Here is a 17,222-nt window from a genome sequence, read left to right as displayed (position 1 = left end):
ACGAAGATTTCATAGAAATGTGGAAGATGCTACCATCCTAGCTGGAGCCCACTAGTCTACCTTTTCATCTGGAGCCTCCTGTTGTACTGCCAATGGTGTTGCAGCCCACAGTTTCCTGGAGGTACCCAAATCTGCTGATTCTTCTACTGCAGTCAGAGTGAGAAATGACCCTTTCTCTTTTATATTCCCTTATTTCCTATCAGGGAATCCCAATAACAGCAACTGAGTAGAAAACAGCTGTTGAGGGAGTCTAGGCAGTGTGGGTTTTAGGTCCCCTGTGAAACTGTGGAGAGCTAAGGAGGATGGGAACAGAACTTGGGACCAATATACAATATCTGTCAGAGTGCCTGTACTAATTGTCTAGGGCTGTTGTTACAAAGTATTACAGACTGTATGGCCTTAAACAACAGAAATGTATTTTCTCACCATTCTGAAGACCAAAATTTCAAAACCGAAGTGTCGGCAGGGTTAGTTCTTTCTGAGAGCTGTGAGGGAAGTTTCTGTTCTAGAGCTTTCTCCTTGACCTGTAGATGGCTGTCTTCTTCCTATGTCTCTTCACATTATCTTCCCTCTGTGTGTGTATGTCCAACTTTTCCCTTCTATGTTGGATTAGGGCCCACCCTAATGACCTCATTTTAATTTTATCAAGTCTATAAAGATCCTATCTCCAGATCAAGTCACATTCTGAGATACTGGAGTTTAGGACTTCAACATATGAATTTTAGGGAAACATAATTCAACCCATAAGAGTGTCCTAATATGGCAACTACATAAATGATTCATAGCCCATATGGGAATTTATTGAACTTTTCTATTTGTATGTTTTTTCCCACTACTCTAGGAGGAATCTTGTTTTCTCTTTTAACTTTGTCTAGTAGCTAGCTGCTTGGCACATCAGAGTCTCAATATATGTCAGCTGGTCAATCGTTATAGATGAATGGAGCTAAACATTTAATGTTACATTAAAGGCTTCCAAAACTAGAAGTCAGTTTGCATTTCAAAATTATTCAACATTGCTTTCCTATGTTGACTCCTCCATTAATTTGCTCACTATCAATCTATTGATATTCTATACATCAGACACCGATTTTACAAGACACTGAAATATTACACACTGAAGATAGAAATTCAGATAAATGTGTTACCCCTTTGGAAAGCTGATATTCAACAGGAAGACAGAACTAAATCAACAATATTCTCAAAGCTTAATAACTGCTCTTAGATAAATCCCATGCTCTGGGAGTAAAGGTGCACTGATTAGAGAGCTGATCTTTCTACAGTACTCATTTCAACTCCCAAATATTGATCATGATGCTCATCCCACCACTAACACCCTCCACATTACTCTCTACCTATCTAATATATATCCATCAATACTTAAGTTATTTGTCCCTCCATCTCTATAAACTAATACATGCTAAGTTCCCTACCACAGTGCCTGAAACTTTCTTTCTACATTTCTCTCCATTCCTCTCTCCTGTCTTCCATTCTGCTTCATCCTCTCTTCCTCTATTTCTTTCATTTATCACTTCATTTCAGCAAATTCATAACAATTACATCCAGCTTTGCTAAAACCTGACATACATGTTGATTAAAATTAATGTGCTATCCAAAATAATGCCATCAAAACCACAAGCCTTTGGGGAAAATGGAATTTAGATTTATATCTGAATATTTATAATCAGAATTTTATAGTGTATTTTCTTTTATGCCTTGTATAGTAAGACTTGCATATATACACTTATTTTTAATGTCAGTAATTAACTCATTGAGTCCTTCTGTTGCATTATTTTTTTTATTTTTTATTTTTTCGGTACACGGGCCTCTCACCGCTGCGGCCTCTCCCGTTGCGGAGCACAGGCTCCGGATGCACAGGCCCAGTGGCCACGGCCCAGGGGCTCAGCCGCTCCGCGGCAGGCGGGACCCTCCCGGACCGGGGCACGAACCCGCATTCCCTGCATCGGCAGGCGGACTCTCAACCACTGCACCACTAGGGAAGCCCTTCTTGCATTATTTAATCAATCTCTTTTAATACGAATACTAATTTTAAAATTCTATAACCATATGTGTCCATTACATTACATTAAATTGTATTGTTCTGAAATGCTCTTTTTGTACAGATTTGAGAAAACTCATTTCTGGTCACAATTCTTTCCTCCCAGAGTAAGCCACCTAGAATGCACAGTGCTCATATTATTTTGTCCATGTGCTATTATCTTTCGTATATGCATATTGGATAAATCTGAAAGCAAAGTATCAATAAATTGAGAAAAAGTAAATTATGTTTGTTAAGAGGATTGGCATTCATCACTGCTGTCATCACCATCACTGTTATATAGTTATCCAGACAGACAGAATCCACCTAAAATTTGTAAGGATGCAAGACACAGAGAAGATATCATAGATTCCAATACCTTTGTGAAACACTGAAAAGGGTAGCCAAATATCATAAAGCATGCCCTTTACTTTATGCCAATGGGGACAGAAATATTCTAATATACATGATTTACTTGTGGAAAAGTTCCAGACTACATATAAAAACAAATGATTACGGCTTCCCTGGTGTCGCAGTGGTTGAGAGTCTGCCTGCTGATGCAGGGGACACGGGTTTGTGCCCCGGTCTGGGAAGATCCCACATGCCGCGGAGTGGCTGGGCCCATGAGCCATGGCCGCGGAGCCTGTGCTCTGCAACGGAGAGGCCACAACAGTGAGAGGCCCTGCGTACTGCCAAAAAACAAAAACAAAAAACAAGTGATTAATTTATTTAAAAAATCTGAGACATTGGACTTGAAATCATGAATAAAATCACAAAACTATCCATTAAAACATAAACATAGTAATATGTTGTCTTTCAGATAGAGATGGAGATAGATGACCAATATCAAGGCTAAATGTAAACACATATGATCTTTTGAATTAATATAATGTGATATTGAATTAATCATAATATTCAAATAGTATAACATTGAACTCCATTATGAAGAAATATTTAACCAAATTATTGAGAAATTTGGAATGCCAATTGTTGAATTGTTTTCTTGTGCCATGTGTTTATGCTACATATGAGAGGGCTTTGCATTTAGGTATGAAAAAATGACTTGAAAAATGCCCACTAAGATTTTACAAAAAAATATATTGTACTTAGGTCCCTGTGCATGAATCTGTGTGTAGGTCTGTGTGTGTGTGTGTGTGTGCACGTGCCCATACACTTACACGCTTGTCTGGCATTTCCTATTATGTCAGAATTCAGAGTAACCCAAACATCTAATAGAACAATTTGTTACCTTGGTAGAATATAAAAGCATTAATGCTCATTCTTAGCTTTTTTTGATTTGTATTAATGCTTATTCTAAATATTTATATTAAACTTTTACAGCATTTTTCTACTCTTTAAATAGCTAAAATATAGCCAATTAATACTTTACACAGAATTAAAAATTTATAATATTTAATATAGTCTAGTATTTGTACCCTGTGTTTTTATTTTATAGGCATCTGTTATTTTCTTATTTTGTTCAAATATTATTTTGATTCATATTTATTCTTTAAAATTTGAAAGCAATACCCAAATACATTTGTTGAAATATATACTCCTCATAATTTTTAATAATTTTGATTAATATTGAGTTACTTCAGAGCTAAGTAAGATTTTTTATATACAGTCCTGTTACTCTTTTAAGTTTCCATTCAATAATTAGAATTCTCCAGTTTTGATATCAACTCAATGTATAACAAAGACACACCGCTGGTAAAATAAATTTTTGTTTGTTTCCAACTGACCATTCCTCTCTTTGACATCCTGAGGAGTTATACTTCTATATCCTCTGGCTATTTCTCCTCAAAGATTTTACCCATACCTGGGTGCCAATGGCGTAAAATTTACCATAAATCTACATCATGTTAGGATTGTCTAAATTTCAGTACTCAAATACATTTAGAATAATAAATCACTGTTAGGTATGTGATATATATGAGACATAAGCTAACTTATCCTTCTTTTCTTAAAAGGAGTGCTTGCAAAAAAATATATAGATCAATGGAACAGGACAGAAAGCCCAGAGATAAACCCACGCACATATGCTCACCTTATCTTTGATAAAGGAGGCAAGAATATACAATGGAGAAAAGACAGCCTCTTCAATAAGTGGTGCTGGGAAAACTGGACAGTTACATGTAAAAGAATGAAATCAAAACACTCTCTAACACCATACACAAAAATAAACTCAAAATGGATTAAAGACATAAATGTAAGGCCAGACACTATCAAACTCTTAGAGGAAAACATAGGCAGAACATTCTATGACATAAATCACAGCAAGATCCTTTTTGATCCACCTCCTAGAGAAATGGAAATAAAAACAAAAATAAACAAATGAGATCTAATGAAACTTAAAAGCTTTTGCACAGCAAAGGAAACGATAAACAAGACCAAAAGACAACCCTCAGAATGGGAGAAAATATTTGCAGATGAAGGAACTGACAAAGGATTAATCTCCAAAATTTACAAGCAGCCCATGCAGCTCAATACCAAGAAAACAAACAACCCAATCCAAAAATGGGCAGAAGACCTAAATAGACATTTCTCCAAAGAAGATATACAGATTGCCAACAAACACATGCAAGAATTCTCAACATCATTAATCATTAGAGAAATGCAAGTCAAAACTACAATGCAATATCATCTCACACTGGTCAGAATGGCCAACATCAAAAAATCTACAAACAATAGAGAAAAGGGAACCCTCATACACTGTAGGTGGGAATGTAAATTGATACAGCCACTATGGAGAACAGTATGGAAGTTCCTTAAAAAACTACAAATAGGGTTTCCCTTGTTGCATAGTGGTTGAGAGTCTGCCTGCCGATGCCGGGGACACGGGTTCGTGCCCCGGTCTGGGAATATCCCACATGCCGTGGAGCGGCTAGGCCCATGAGCCACGGCCACTGAGCCTGCGCATCCGGAGCCTGTGCTCCGCAACAGGAGAGGCCACAACAGTGAGAGGCCGGCGTACCGCAAAAAAACAAAAAACAAACAAAAAGAAAACTACAAATAGAACTACCATACGACCCAGCAATCCCACTACTGCGCCTATACCCTGAGAAAACCATAATTCAAAAAGAGTCATGTACCACAATGTTCATCGCAGCTCTATTTACAATAGCCAGGACATGGAAGCAACCTAAGTGTCCATCAACAGATGAATGGATAAAGAAGATGTGGCACATATATACAATGGACTATTAGCCATAAAAAGAAATGAAATTGAGTTATTTGTAGTGAGGTGGATGGACCTAGAGTCTGTCATATAGACTGAAGTAAGTCAGAAAGAGAAAAACAAATACCGTATGGTAACACATATATATAAAACGTCATGAAGAACCTAGGGGCAAGACGGGAATAAAGACGCAGACCTACTAGAGAATGGACTTGAGGACACGGGGAGGGGGAAGGGTAAGCTGGGACAAAGTGAGAGCGTGGTAGCGTATATATGGACATATACACTACCAAATGTAAAACAGATAGCTAGTGGGAAGCAGTCACATAGCACAGGAAGATCAGCTCCGTGCTTTGTGACCAGCTAGAAGGGTGGGAGAGGGAGGGTGGGAGGGAGGGAGACAGAAGAGAGAAGAGATATGGGAATATATGTATATGTATAACTGATTCACTTTGTTATAAAGCAGAAACTAACACACCATTGTAAAGCAATTATACTCCAATAAAAATGTTTAAAAAAAGGAAAAACAAAAAAGGAGTGCTTGTAATATCTAATTATGCTCTTTAAAGAAAGATCAATCTGCCACAAGTAGTATAGTTGCAAGGCTTAGCTTCTTAAAAACATTAACGTGAAATAACATAATTCTTTCAAACTGAGCTTTTCTTACTTTTACCAGCATGCTACACAAAATGATTTCTTACTTTTACCAGCGTGTTAGACAAATTTAACAAATAAATGACATTTTAATGCAAAAAGAAGAAATGTATTGGTTTAAATTATCATATTTATAAAACCATCAGAACAATAAATACACTCACTTAAAATTATTTGAGGGATTAAGTAAGAACCTTAAATATGTTATTAAGTAGGAAACCAATATTTTAACAATAAAGAATAATGTAGTTTGCCTACTGTGTACTGTTCTGGGTTATTCTGACATTTCAAATATACATACATATATTTATGTATATATATATATGTTTCTGTTTGACTGCAGTGTAAAATCTATGAATTAACATGAAGATTTTTGAAAAGAATGATTACTTTTTAACACATTTCTTTCTACTACTCTATAACTGAGTTGATTTTTTTCCCCATAAACACCCCCTCACTGAATACAGAGAAAAAGAAGCAAAGAAATAAAAGCATAAAGCAAAAATCTGGTTTAATCTCACTGTTCTAGTTTTCTAGGGCTGCTGTAACAAATTACCACATATTTAGTGGATTAAAAGAACACAAACTTTCTTACCTTTCTGTAGCTTGGACTTTTCCTGGGCTAAATCCAAGGTACTAGCGGGGCTGTGTTCCTTTCTGGAGATTCTAGGGGAGAGACCTTTTAGGGTTGGTGGAGTCCTCACCTCACATCACTCTGATCTTTCATGCAAATGTTGACTGAACTGATGACCCCGAGTTATCACGGAAATAAGTGGATAAACCTAAATACAATCTAACAGCACAAAAGAGTAATAATAAAATATATCAAAAATTAGAATGCATTAAAACAAAAGGAAGAAGAAAAAGTAGCAAAAGAAATTTAATATCTCAGCATTGCTTGAGAAGCAGTAAAAGAGCTAATAAGTCATGGTACATGTGCAACTGCTACTTGTGTAAAAGTAACAAGCTAATACAAGGGAAAATGGAATTTGAAGAAATCTCAAAGGAAGAAAGAAGAGCAAAAGGAACATAACAAGGTGGGAGAAATAGTAAACAAGGAGTAAATGGTCTATAAGAAAATACATTAACTGTAAATACTCAAATAAAAGGACAAGGATTATTGAAACAAACAAAAAACATAATTCTATGCCACCTACAAGAGACAAGAGTCAGATTGAAAATGAAAGGATTCAAAGGTTATCTCATAACAACAGTAAGTAAAATTGAAGAAGATTTTTTAATGTTAACATAGATTTCAAAGCAAAAAGTATCACTGGCGATAAGGCAGGATAATAAAACCCACTGTCACTTTACAAGGAATATATTATAAATCTAAACTTCAATGCAATATATGAAGGGAAATTCCAAAAATCTAAGTAGAAATAGAAAAATCTAAATTACCTAGATCAGTAACATAGAACCACAACAACAAATCAGCAGATTATAGAAGATCTGAATACCATCATTAAAAACTTTGGCCTAAATTTACATAAAACACTGCACCAACAATGATGGAATATATATATTATGCAGAAATTTTTAGGTGCACATGGCACATTTATAAAATTGAATATACTCTGGTTATAAAACAAGACTCCGAATAAGCAAGAAATTTAAACCTATATAACCAATATTTTAGCAAACAGTTGGATATTAAAGACATACTTCTGATCATTATGTAGGTCAAAGATAAAGTTGCCATGGGAATTAGAATTTTACTAATTCAATGATAATGAAAATATGCCATAACAAAACCTGTGGGTTGCAAATAAAGCTGTGGTCACAGAGAAGTTTATGTATTCCAATTATACTCTCCAAATGTAAAAGGGAAAGGAATAAAGCAACTAGAAGATAACCTATCACCCTGAGGTAGGCAGCTCCTGAACTGTACCTGTTGGGGAAGGCAGGGCAGAACTTCAGGAGGCCAGCTGGGAGCACGGTGAACACCATGTCAGGAGCAGTCTCCAAGAAAGAGAATTTAATGTACAAAGGGATGACTAAAATATATTTAAGAGCTAGCACCCTGACCCCTCTTAAGGATGACTTATGTTGCTGGGGAAAAAATAAGAAGTGCTCGATGTAGAAGGTGAATAGCTTTATAATTCCCAGGAGAATCTTGGTACCAGGACCACACAATGAAGAACTTGGAGTCCCCATGGCTAATCCAGCAGAGAGAAAAGGAGGAACAGAGATGCGAGAGAAAATAAAGGGAACTCTTGGTGCAATTCGGTGCTGCTGCAGGCCCAAGTCCAGGTATGTGCTCTGTATCTCCACATCTTAAATAAAAGCCACCATGTTCCTCAGTCTTTCAGGTACTTAGAATTTCTCTTTAGAACCTGAAAATGGGGTCAGGTTTCCGGTCTGCATTGCTACAGTACAAAATAGAGGCAGGATGTTTGAAATAGTTCTCCATCTGGCAGAGGAGGCCTTGAAGCTGTGAGCCACTCACTGCAAACCAGCAGGACATGAAGGATTCTTGAGCAGATCTGAAGCTAGTGGGAGGCCTTTGAGGAGTTAAATCCCATAGTAAATACTGTACCTTCAATGGCCCCTTCTCCCTCTCTGTCCAGTCCTTCCTCCACTCCCGTGGGGGCCCAAAGGGGTTAAATGAGCACTCTTTGACTTGTACTTGGTGGTCCCAGAAGTTGACGTGGGCTTGGAGACTTCCATGAAAAGTCTGCCTTCCATCTACTGGCTTGGGTTTCTTGGGCTCTCTGCTCCAGGCTAATCCCTTCAACCTGCTTTTTCCCATTTCTGCCAATAATCCCCCTCTCCAGACCTTCCTAATGCTCTTCTGGGGCGGGGGAGACTTACTGAGGGCAATGCTTATTTCTAGAGGGAGAGGTGACCACATGACTTCACACTGGTCGTCCCCTTGATTATTCAGTTTCTGTCTAGATTAGTCGTGGGTGTTTGTGCACCCCAGTCCTCACCCCCAGGAGGCTTTAGAACACTGTCCTTATCTCAGCACTGAGCCTCTATCTAGCCCCCTTCCCTCTCTCTCCTTACCCATCTTTACCCACAGACTCGCAGGCTTTCTGGACCTCTTGGGAAGATAAGCACTTCACAGAGCCTCTGCTACAGAACCAAACATATTGAAATGACTCTTTATGAAGATACTGAAACAATAGAAAATGAATATATGACGATTGTTTCTCCTGAGGATTCAGTTACCTAGGGGGCCTTTAGCAATCTTTGATTGATAAATCTAACCTTTCCTTCCTTGGCAATAGTTGATCACACTGTGAGGAAAACAAGTTGGAGAATGGAAAAATAATATTTGGATTTCAATGAATAATAAAGATGCAGGGGCTATCTTTGACTTTTGCAAGGTGAGAAGACAGTTTACATTTTGATTATTTGATGGCAGGAATCCCTTTTAAAACAGGGCCAGTCTGCATGATGCATTTAAAAATCAACCTTTTCAAATATAGCCATAACCCCCACAAGATTTCTTGATATCTCTGGGGTCAAATAAACCATCACATCTCACAGTGGTGCCCTGTATATGAAAGTGATAAACATAACCTGGAAGCACGGCAGTGGCTAAAAATACGGAGCTGGCAGCCATTCGTTGAAATTATTTTTTGCTTTCAATTCATCGCATAAAATGCTAATGTCCAAATTCAGGCAGGTAGATCTTACCAACCATCAAGAGCTTCAACCCTGCTAACAGCTAAGTATGCACTTTTAAACCCTACTTTGACTGCTCCAGAAACTTACTAGGTTTCTTTAATACCTCTGTTACTATTTCCTTTGTGTCATTTTGTTTTTCTTTAAAAACACAGCTGTGTGATCTTGGGGAAGTTATATTATTTCCTTGAGACTTGGTTGCCTTCTCTGTGCATATCTGGGTATAATTTTAGTATTGCTCAATAAAATTTTTGTTGATAATGAAAATATTCTATATCTGTACTATGTAAAGCAGTATTCAACAGCTACATGGAGCTAATAAACATCTTTGAAACATGGCAAATGCAAATGAGGAACTGAATTTTTAATCTTATTTTTAAATTTGTTTAAATATAAATAATGCCACATGGCTAGCATCTGTTGACAGTACAGATCTACATAATATTTTAAGGACGCTCTCCACTCAAAAACTCTACCATTCATTAACTCAACCTAAATATTTTTGCCCTCTGACAAACAGAAAATAATTTATGCTTCCCTTGAAATTATCTGTCAAGACCTTTATCAGTTTGGGGACATTATATTCTTAAAATTCACTTTGCTTTATGAAACTTTAATAATGTTGGAGTTCCCTGCCCTTGGTACCACCTTTGTGATGATGGGAAATATTGTGGATGATCAAGGACCATTTCAAGAGATCATGGAGAGAAACCTCCTTCTGGATTTAATTTCATTATGAGGATGTCAAAATGCTAAATTAATTAAAATAAAACCCATACCGTTTTTATGCTAAGTTATAGTCTACATGTAGATGGAAAAATGTTAAAAAGATTTTTAAAGAACTGCGCATCTGTTTTTGAAGCTGATTTGCCTGTTCAAGGCTTGCTAGCACTTTATCCATCTCAGTACTATTTCACTTAGTAAACAAATGCAGTTGCCATAATTGCTGCTTAGGTGTCTGTGTTCCCTTCTAGGCTATATGTTTTTGAAGTTAGAAACTATATTTATATCACAGCCCCTATGTATAGCACAATATCCATTGCTAATTCAGATTGTGTTTTAAGATATGAGACAAAATGTAAGACTTTTATTATAGTCATAAACATCTAGCAAACCAACCAGAAAATAAAAACTAATTTTCAATTGGTTGGCCAAGAAAAAAAAAGAGAGGAATACCTAGTGCAAAATCATATCTCTAACAACTACTGTTGGATTTAGAGCACACACATGCTAAACTTACTTTAAAATATCTTCTCATCAAAGATTTGAGGTTGGACTGGAAAATATTATATCAAAAGTGAAAATAATTATGTGGTCTGACCAGCATGGATCATACAATGTAAGTGTATACAATATATAAAGTAGATAAACTACGAGGTCCTACTGTATAGCACAGGCAACTATATTCAACACCCTTGTAATAACCTGTAAAGGAAAAGGATCTGAAAAAAGAAATATATATATCTGAATCACTTGGCTGTACACCTGAAACACAACATTGTCAATCAACTATACTTCAAGTAAAACAAAACAAAACAAAACAAAGTAAGTGTAAAGGGAAGTATAGTTTTATAAATTCACCTCTGATATCCAATGGACCAACTGAAGGACAACAGAAAGTACAACTTTCTAGGAGACAGGACATGGCCAGCAAACCATGCCGTTACCCTTGGTAACGGTCATACCTGCCAAAAAATATACAGACTAGCCTGCATTCATGAATTCATAGGAATTCTTCATTTATCTGGCATTATTAGGCAATGAAGTATTGTATGCTAGGAAAAGTTTTTTTTTAATGACAAATTGAAGAGGAGTTATTTTAACCTTCACTCGGTAATTTTTTTCTAAAATTAAGAAATGTATCCACTGGTGTATCTAATGTTTCCGTGATAACTCGGGGTCATCAGTTCAATCAAGCGTTTGCATGAATAATGCAAATGGAAACAAGACAGGCATGATTACTGAAACTGAAAATGACATGGCACTGGCTGGAGTAACTGATGAGAGAGCAAGAAAAAAACAAAAATGAAAACAAACCATGATCAAGAAACAATCAGTCAGGTTCTGACTTTCTGTACTTAGTTTCAAAAAGAGATACCACAAATCCCAGCGAGAGACTCCAGCATCATTAGCTGTCTTTCTCCTTTGTTTCCACCTTCCTTTCCTTTTCCTTCTACCCTAGACTAGTTCCAGGAAGTGTTTATAGCTCCTTGCAAAACAAATTCTAATACTTGCTTTCTCTCACACAAACTTCACAGTATCTCCATGTGATAAATGGTGTGGAGGTAAAAGACAATTCATCACAGGCACATCTCCTATGAAAATAGAATTAGAAACTAGCTTCTAAACATGCAGAGAGAAGTGCGTGGTGTCAGGCACTAATTTCCTTGCAGAATTCCTCTCCATTTCTAATAGACGTTCTGCTTTACCAAGATCCTTTTTATTGGTGTCCTATTCCAGACTGCTCCACTTCGCCCATCCTCATCCTGTAAAATACATTCACACTCTTTTGTGACCCTACTTATTTGCCCATTAAATAATCAATCATAGAACTGTCAGAATTAAATATAGAGTGAAATTAAAATACTGGAGTCACTTGGAGGGTTTAAGCAGCTCCACCAGAAAACTACTGAGCATGGATTTAAAAGAGGCTGCATGGGACTTGCTCTTGTCCAAGTTCTTTCTCAAGAAGTATCTGAAATAAGCCTACATTGAGAGTTAATCAGACTGGCCTGCTTTCTCAGGTGGACTGGAATTCATTGATCTTTCCCCTCAACTCCCTGATGTCAGTGGCACTTTCTGGAGATGAGGTGGACTTCTCTGACTACTGTAGAAGCTCAGTTCCCCCAGGAACCACTCCCCATCTGAATCCCACACTGGAGGCCAGATGCCAGCCTTCCCAGAATATTCGTGGTCTCCTTTCAGTTTTTGACCTGCTCAGATTGAGTTCCTGTAGACTCTTTCTCAGCTTGAAACCTGATCTTCCACCCCTTTCCCTAACCTCGATGGTTACCTTCCCTCATTAGGCCTCAGGTGCTTTAGCTATAAAATGATACAGTTGCCCTTAATTCTAAAGTCTTCTTTCTAAAGCGCTACAATGTGGTGGCTCCTTGAAAATGTTTCTCTTTGCTGGTTTTAATTTTGTAGAGAATTAAAAGCACAGCTACTCTAAAAGACAGTAAGTTGCATTGGATAAGGAAAATGTGCTTTTGTAGTTAGATTAACAGGGATGGAAGACGACTTAGTATGTTTTAAGGTACTCATGATACGTTCTCGTGAGAGTCGGGGGAAGAAGGGGAAGAGAGTTAATAAAATACCAAACGATTGTGACAAATTAAGTTCACCAAGATGTAGCTGATTAGTTACTACTTGAATAAGCCACACAAATCCAATTCAAGTTTTCCTTTATTTTTCTAAGAAGGATCCCAGTGAACTGAGTCCCATGTTCAGTAACTCCACGTTCAATGGCTTAGTCTTTAAAAACTGTTATGTTGCTGGAAGAAGAAATATTGCCCATCAGTCCTAATTGATGTTTAGCCTATCATGCACATTTCAAATAAATTTATTACATTGCCTGATCTCAGTGTAATACATTCCAAAGGGGCCAAGAGCACACTGAAAAGTTATGGAGTCTCCATCTTCTACACTGAAGTGTGCAATAAATTACATATTAGTTGGTCCGTGAAATTCACAAGCCATAGATACCACGCCATTAGCAATGTATACAGTGGTAAACAGCAGGTAATGAGAATGATATAAAACAAAACAGACTGTGTATTTTGGCACTGCTGCCAATAAAACAATCATTAAATGCATTCATATGCATCTACGCTAGGTAAGCTCTTTAGGGCAATTGCTATGAGTTCTACATACCTGTCAGGATATTATATATAACCCAGTTTCTACTGGCCGTTTATTCAAAGATGCCTGAGAAAGGGTTACTCTGGGTAAATTCAGACCTTTTCTCAATATAGAATTTGGTCAACATGCATTCTGAACAGCAAAATTTCACAGTGCTTTCAATTTTCCTACACTAATTGCCACCTCAACAAATGCAGGATTAAGTATAATGGATTATAAGAAGTTAGAAAGGAAAGATGGAAGAAAAGAAGGAAGGCAGAAAAAAGGTGGGTATGGAGTACTTCAATCATTTACATAGAGTGGACCTAAAACTAAACTGAGGTTTCCCTGAACTATTAGCATATGCTATAGAAACTTAAATGAAAAAATTAAAACAAACCAGCAAGGGAAACTCAAAGATTCTTTGTTTTTTCACTTTACTGCATATACACGTCCATCTTCACCAATCTATATGCTTATATCCAATAAGAGAGCATTGTTTTGCAAGGCTATTTGGGTTCTATCAGCATGTAAAGGTCGGACAACTCAACTTTAGCAGAGTCAGCCTTCAGGTGAATAATTGCTTCTTTCAGGTTATGAGCATTTGAATTCTTCCAGAAATGTTTCCCAAAATATGAAAACTAAAAGAGTCCTAGGACAGCGTCCTTTAGAAGTTTTATAGTATCAAGGCTTTTTGGAGGAAGAGTATCCTTGTCCATTATCAACACAATGATTCCAAGCAGGTCAATTTATGCTGAGAATATTATATAACAGAACTCACTTCACCTCCATTATACTGACAATGATCTTCCTTACTTCAACCTTGTGCTTCTTAGTAAAGTTGAAAATACTGAGCCAAGAACAGACAGTGACAATGCCAGAGGACTCAGATGTACCTATAGGATGCCTTCAGACAACATCAGCCACCCAGGCTAAAGTCCTGGTTTAAAACATCCCAACATGAATGCATCTCAAAACTCATATGCTGAGCAAGTGAAGCCAGATCAAAAGGGCACCTACTGTATTATTCAACTTACATGAAATTCTAAACTGGGCAAAAGTCATCTCTAAAGATAAAAAACAGATCTGTGGTTGCCTTGGGGTGGGAGATGGGGATAATTTCGCAAAAGCCTAGGAGGAAACTTTCTAGGGTTTTCAGAATTGTTATCTATCTTTATGGGGGTGGCTAGTTATACAAATGTATACATTAATTAAAAGTCACTGAACCGTTGACTAAAAATGTCTGCATTTTATTGTATGTAAATGATACCTTAATAAGGTTGATTACAAAATGAAGCAAAACCAAAATAAAACAGAAGAAAAACCTCTCAAGACCTCAAAGGAAATACACTCTTTTCTTCCAGGGTACCAGATTGGAAATGAGGCATTGGTCTGTTCTACCCTCAGATTATCTCTAGGATTATCTAGTCTATTTTAAAGCACTAGCGTCCCCTATCAGGAAAACTCACCCCATGTTTAATTACTTTGATTCTTCTCTGCCTCTTCTCCCAACACAGTGAAGTCATTCACGGAAGGAAAACCAGCTTTTGCCAAATTTGCATCATCATATATTCTTTCCAAAGCTATTATGTATGGAATAAAATTTGGCTACACTATGTAAAAATCTAGCTTTCTGAGCCTTACAAATCTTAACAGTTAACCTATTGTCTCCACTGGAATTTGGAAAAAAATTATTTTGAAAAGGAATAGCTGAGACTTGACATTTTGTGTGTGTGTGATTTTCTCTTCCCCTAGAGAGAAGTGAGTAGGAATGAGAAACACATACATAAAGAAAAATAAATTATCTTGCTGCCTTTGCATGGTTATAATTTATAGGAGGCCCTTTTCAACAATAATCTATTATCAGAATCAATAAAATATAATCTCCATGAAGGCCAGGCCAGGATATTTGTCTCTTTTTCAGCAGATTGCAATACAAACCTACATTCATGGATATGCTTCTTGATGATCTTTGTAATACTGGAACAGTTGCCCATTTCCTCATGCCTCTTCACCTTAACTTCAACCTGGATTTTCACCAATGACCTCACATTTCCTTCTCTATCACTTGGTTGTGGGCCTCTTTTCCAACTCCAACTCCAACTAGCATTTCACTCTGGCACCAAAGGAAGACTCACACCTTCCTGCTTTTTAGTGATACCTCAGAGATCATTACCATATTGTGATCACCCTGCAGAATAGCCAAACAATTGTTATTTCAGAGCCATCTGACAGTTTGTAGTTCTAAAAATTAACTAAGGACCGCATTTGTCAAAAATATCCTAGTTTAAGATTTTGGTAATACAGCAACAGTCATTCCGAAGTCATTTATGACAATCAGTGTGGGAAGCACCCTCCTTCAGGAAGATCCTTTGCCATACAATACTCTTTCCCTGTCTGGTAATAAGGAGGCACTGGCCTGTAGAAAGTAACCTTTTTGTGGAAAGAAATACTTGGCTTAGAGAAGGCTTGAAGTTCATACATTTTTCTTGAATTAGATTCCCCATTAATTACTTTATCCACAACAGAGTAATTATCAGAGTTATGTAAGCAATTAAGGAGATGCTACTCCACATTCTTTCAGCTTGTTGACCTTTCTCACTTTATTTCATGTGGCCTATCTGAAACATCAGTGATTTACATGTCTGTCTTTCTTTCTTTCTTTTTTAACAGATTTCTGTGTGTGTGTGTCCCCATGATGAAAACATCATTAAAAGTAAAATATCATGAATAGCACTCTTAAGAAGCAGAGTCTACTGAAAGTCCTAGAAAATATGAAAGCACTAATATTCATGGACAACTCCTACACTCTGAAAGTTACTCCAAATGTTGTTGATCTCTCTTTTGTCTAGGAGTTTTTCAAATTTTCTACCATGATCATTTGTTAGTTTTATAATTACATAATAAAGGCATTACATCATACAATCTTTTCTTATCCATTGCAGTTTTAAAACTATTCCTTTCCTTCTCCTCAGCAGATATGTCATAGATTATTAGTACATAAGCAAAGACTTTCAACGTAACAGTACTTTATAGTGAGAAGAACTATACTGAGCTATCTCTATCCTAAGACAATGCACTAGGAAAGCACTAGGAATTCTTAAGCACTAGGAATACAGAGACGATCAAGGGGCAAGTTCCTTGCCTTCGAGTATACATGATCATTATAGCAAATGCTTAAATAGCACTTAGTATATAACTCACCACAGCAGTCTTATTATCATCCTTTTTAATAGGTGAGCAGAGGAAGCCACAGGGAAGTCATAGGGTAAAGCCAGAATTTGAACCTAGGTAGACTAGTACACTCTCCACGGCTTTAACTACTACATTAAAAAATATATATATATAGTTTATATATATATATATATATAAGACTCCAAGTATTCCAAAGTTACAAAACACTTATCTACCAAAACTCAAAAAGGAGCACACAAACTTGCATAGAAAATAAACATGTGGGCTTACCTTGTGGCGCAGTGGTTGAGAGTCTGCCTGCCTGATGCAGGGGACACTGGGTTCGTGCCCCAGTCCAGGAAGATCTCACATGCCGTGGAGTGGCTAGGCCCGTGAGCCATGGCCGCTGAGCCTGCGCGTCCGGAGTCCTGTGCTCCTCAACAGGAGAGTCCGCAACAGTGAGAGGTCCCGTGTACCGCAAAAAAGAAAATAAACAATGTAAAAGTTCATAAATAAACCACAATATAACCTGCTTCCACATAATACACTGACTGCAGTGTCCTGGGCCTCTCCCATCCTTACGTAGCCTGGAAATTACAACAAAATAATACTTTTCACCTTTGGAAGCCACACCATCTCTCATACCCACCAACCAATTACTTCCTTAGAGAGAACAGGAAACTAACCTGAATATCATAAACTATA

This window comes from Tursiops truncatus, unplaced genomic scaffold, assembly GCF_011762595.2.
Source record: "Tursiops truncatus isolate mTurTru1 unplaced genomic scaffold, mTurTru1.mat.Y mat_scaffold_2_arrow_ctg1_1, whole genome shotgun sequence".
Lineage (NCBI taxonomy): Eukaryota > Metazoa > Chordata > Mammalia > Artiodactyla > Delphinidae > Tursiops > Tursiops truncatus.
This window is presented reverse-complemented; position numbering follows the sequence as displayed.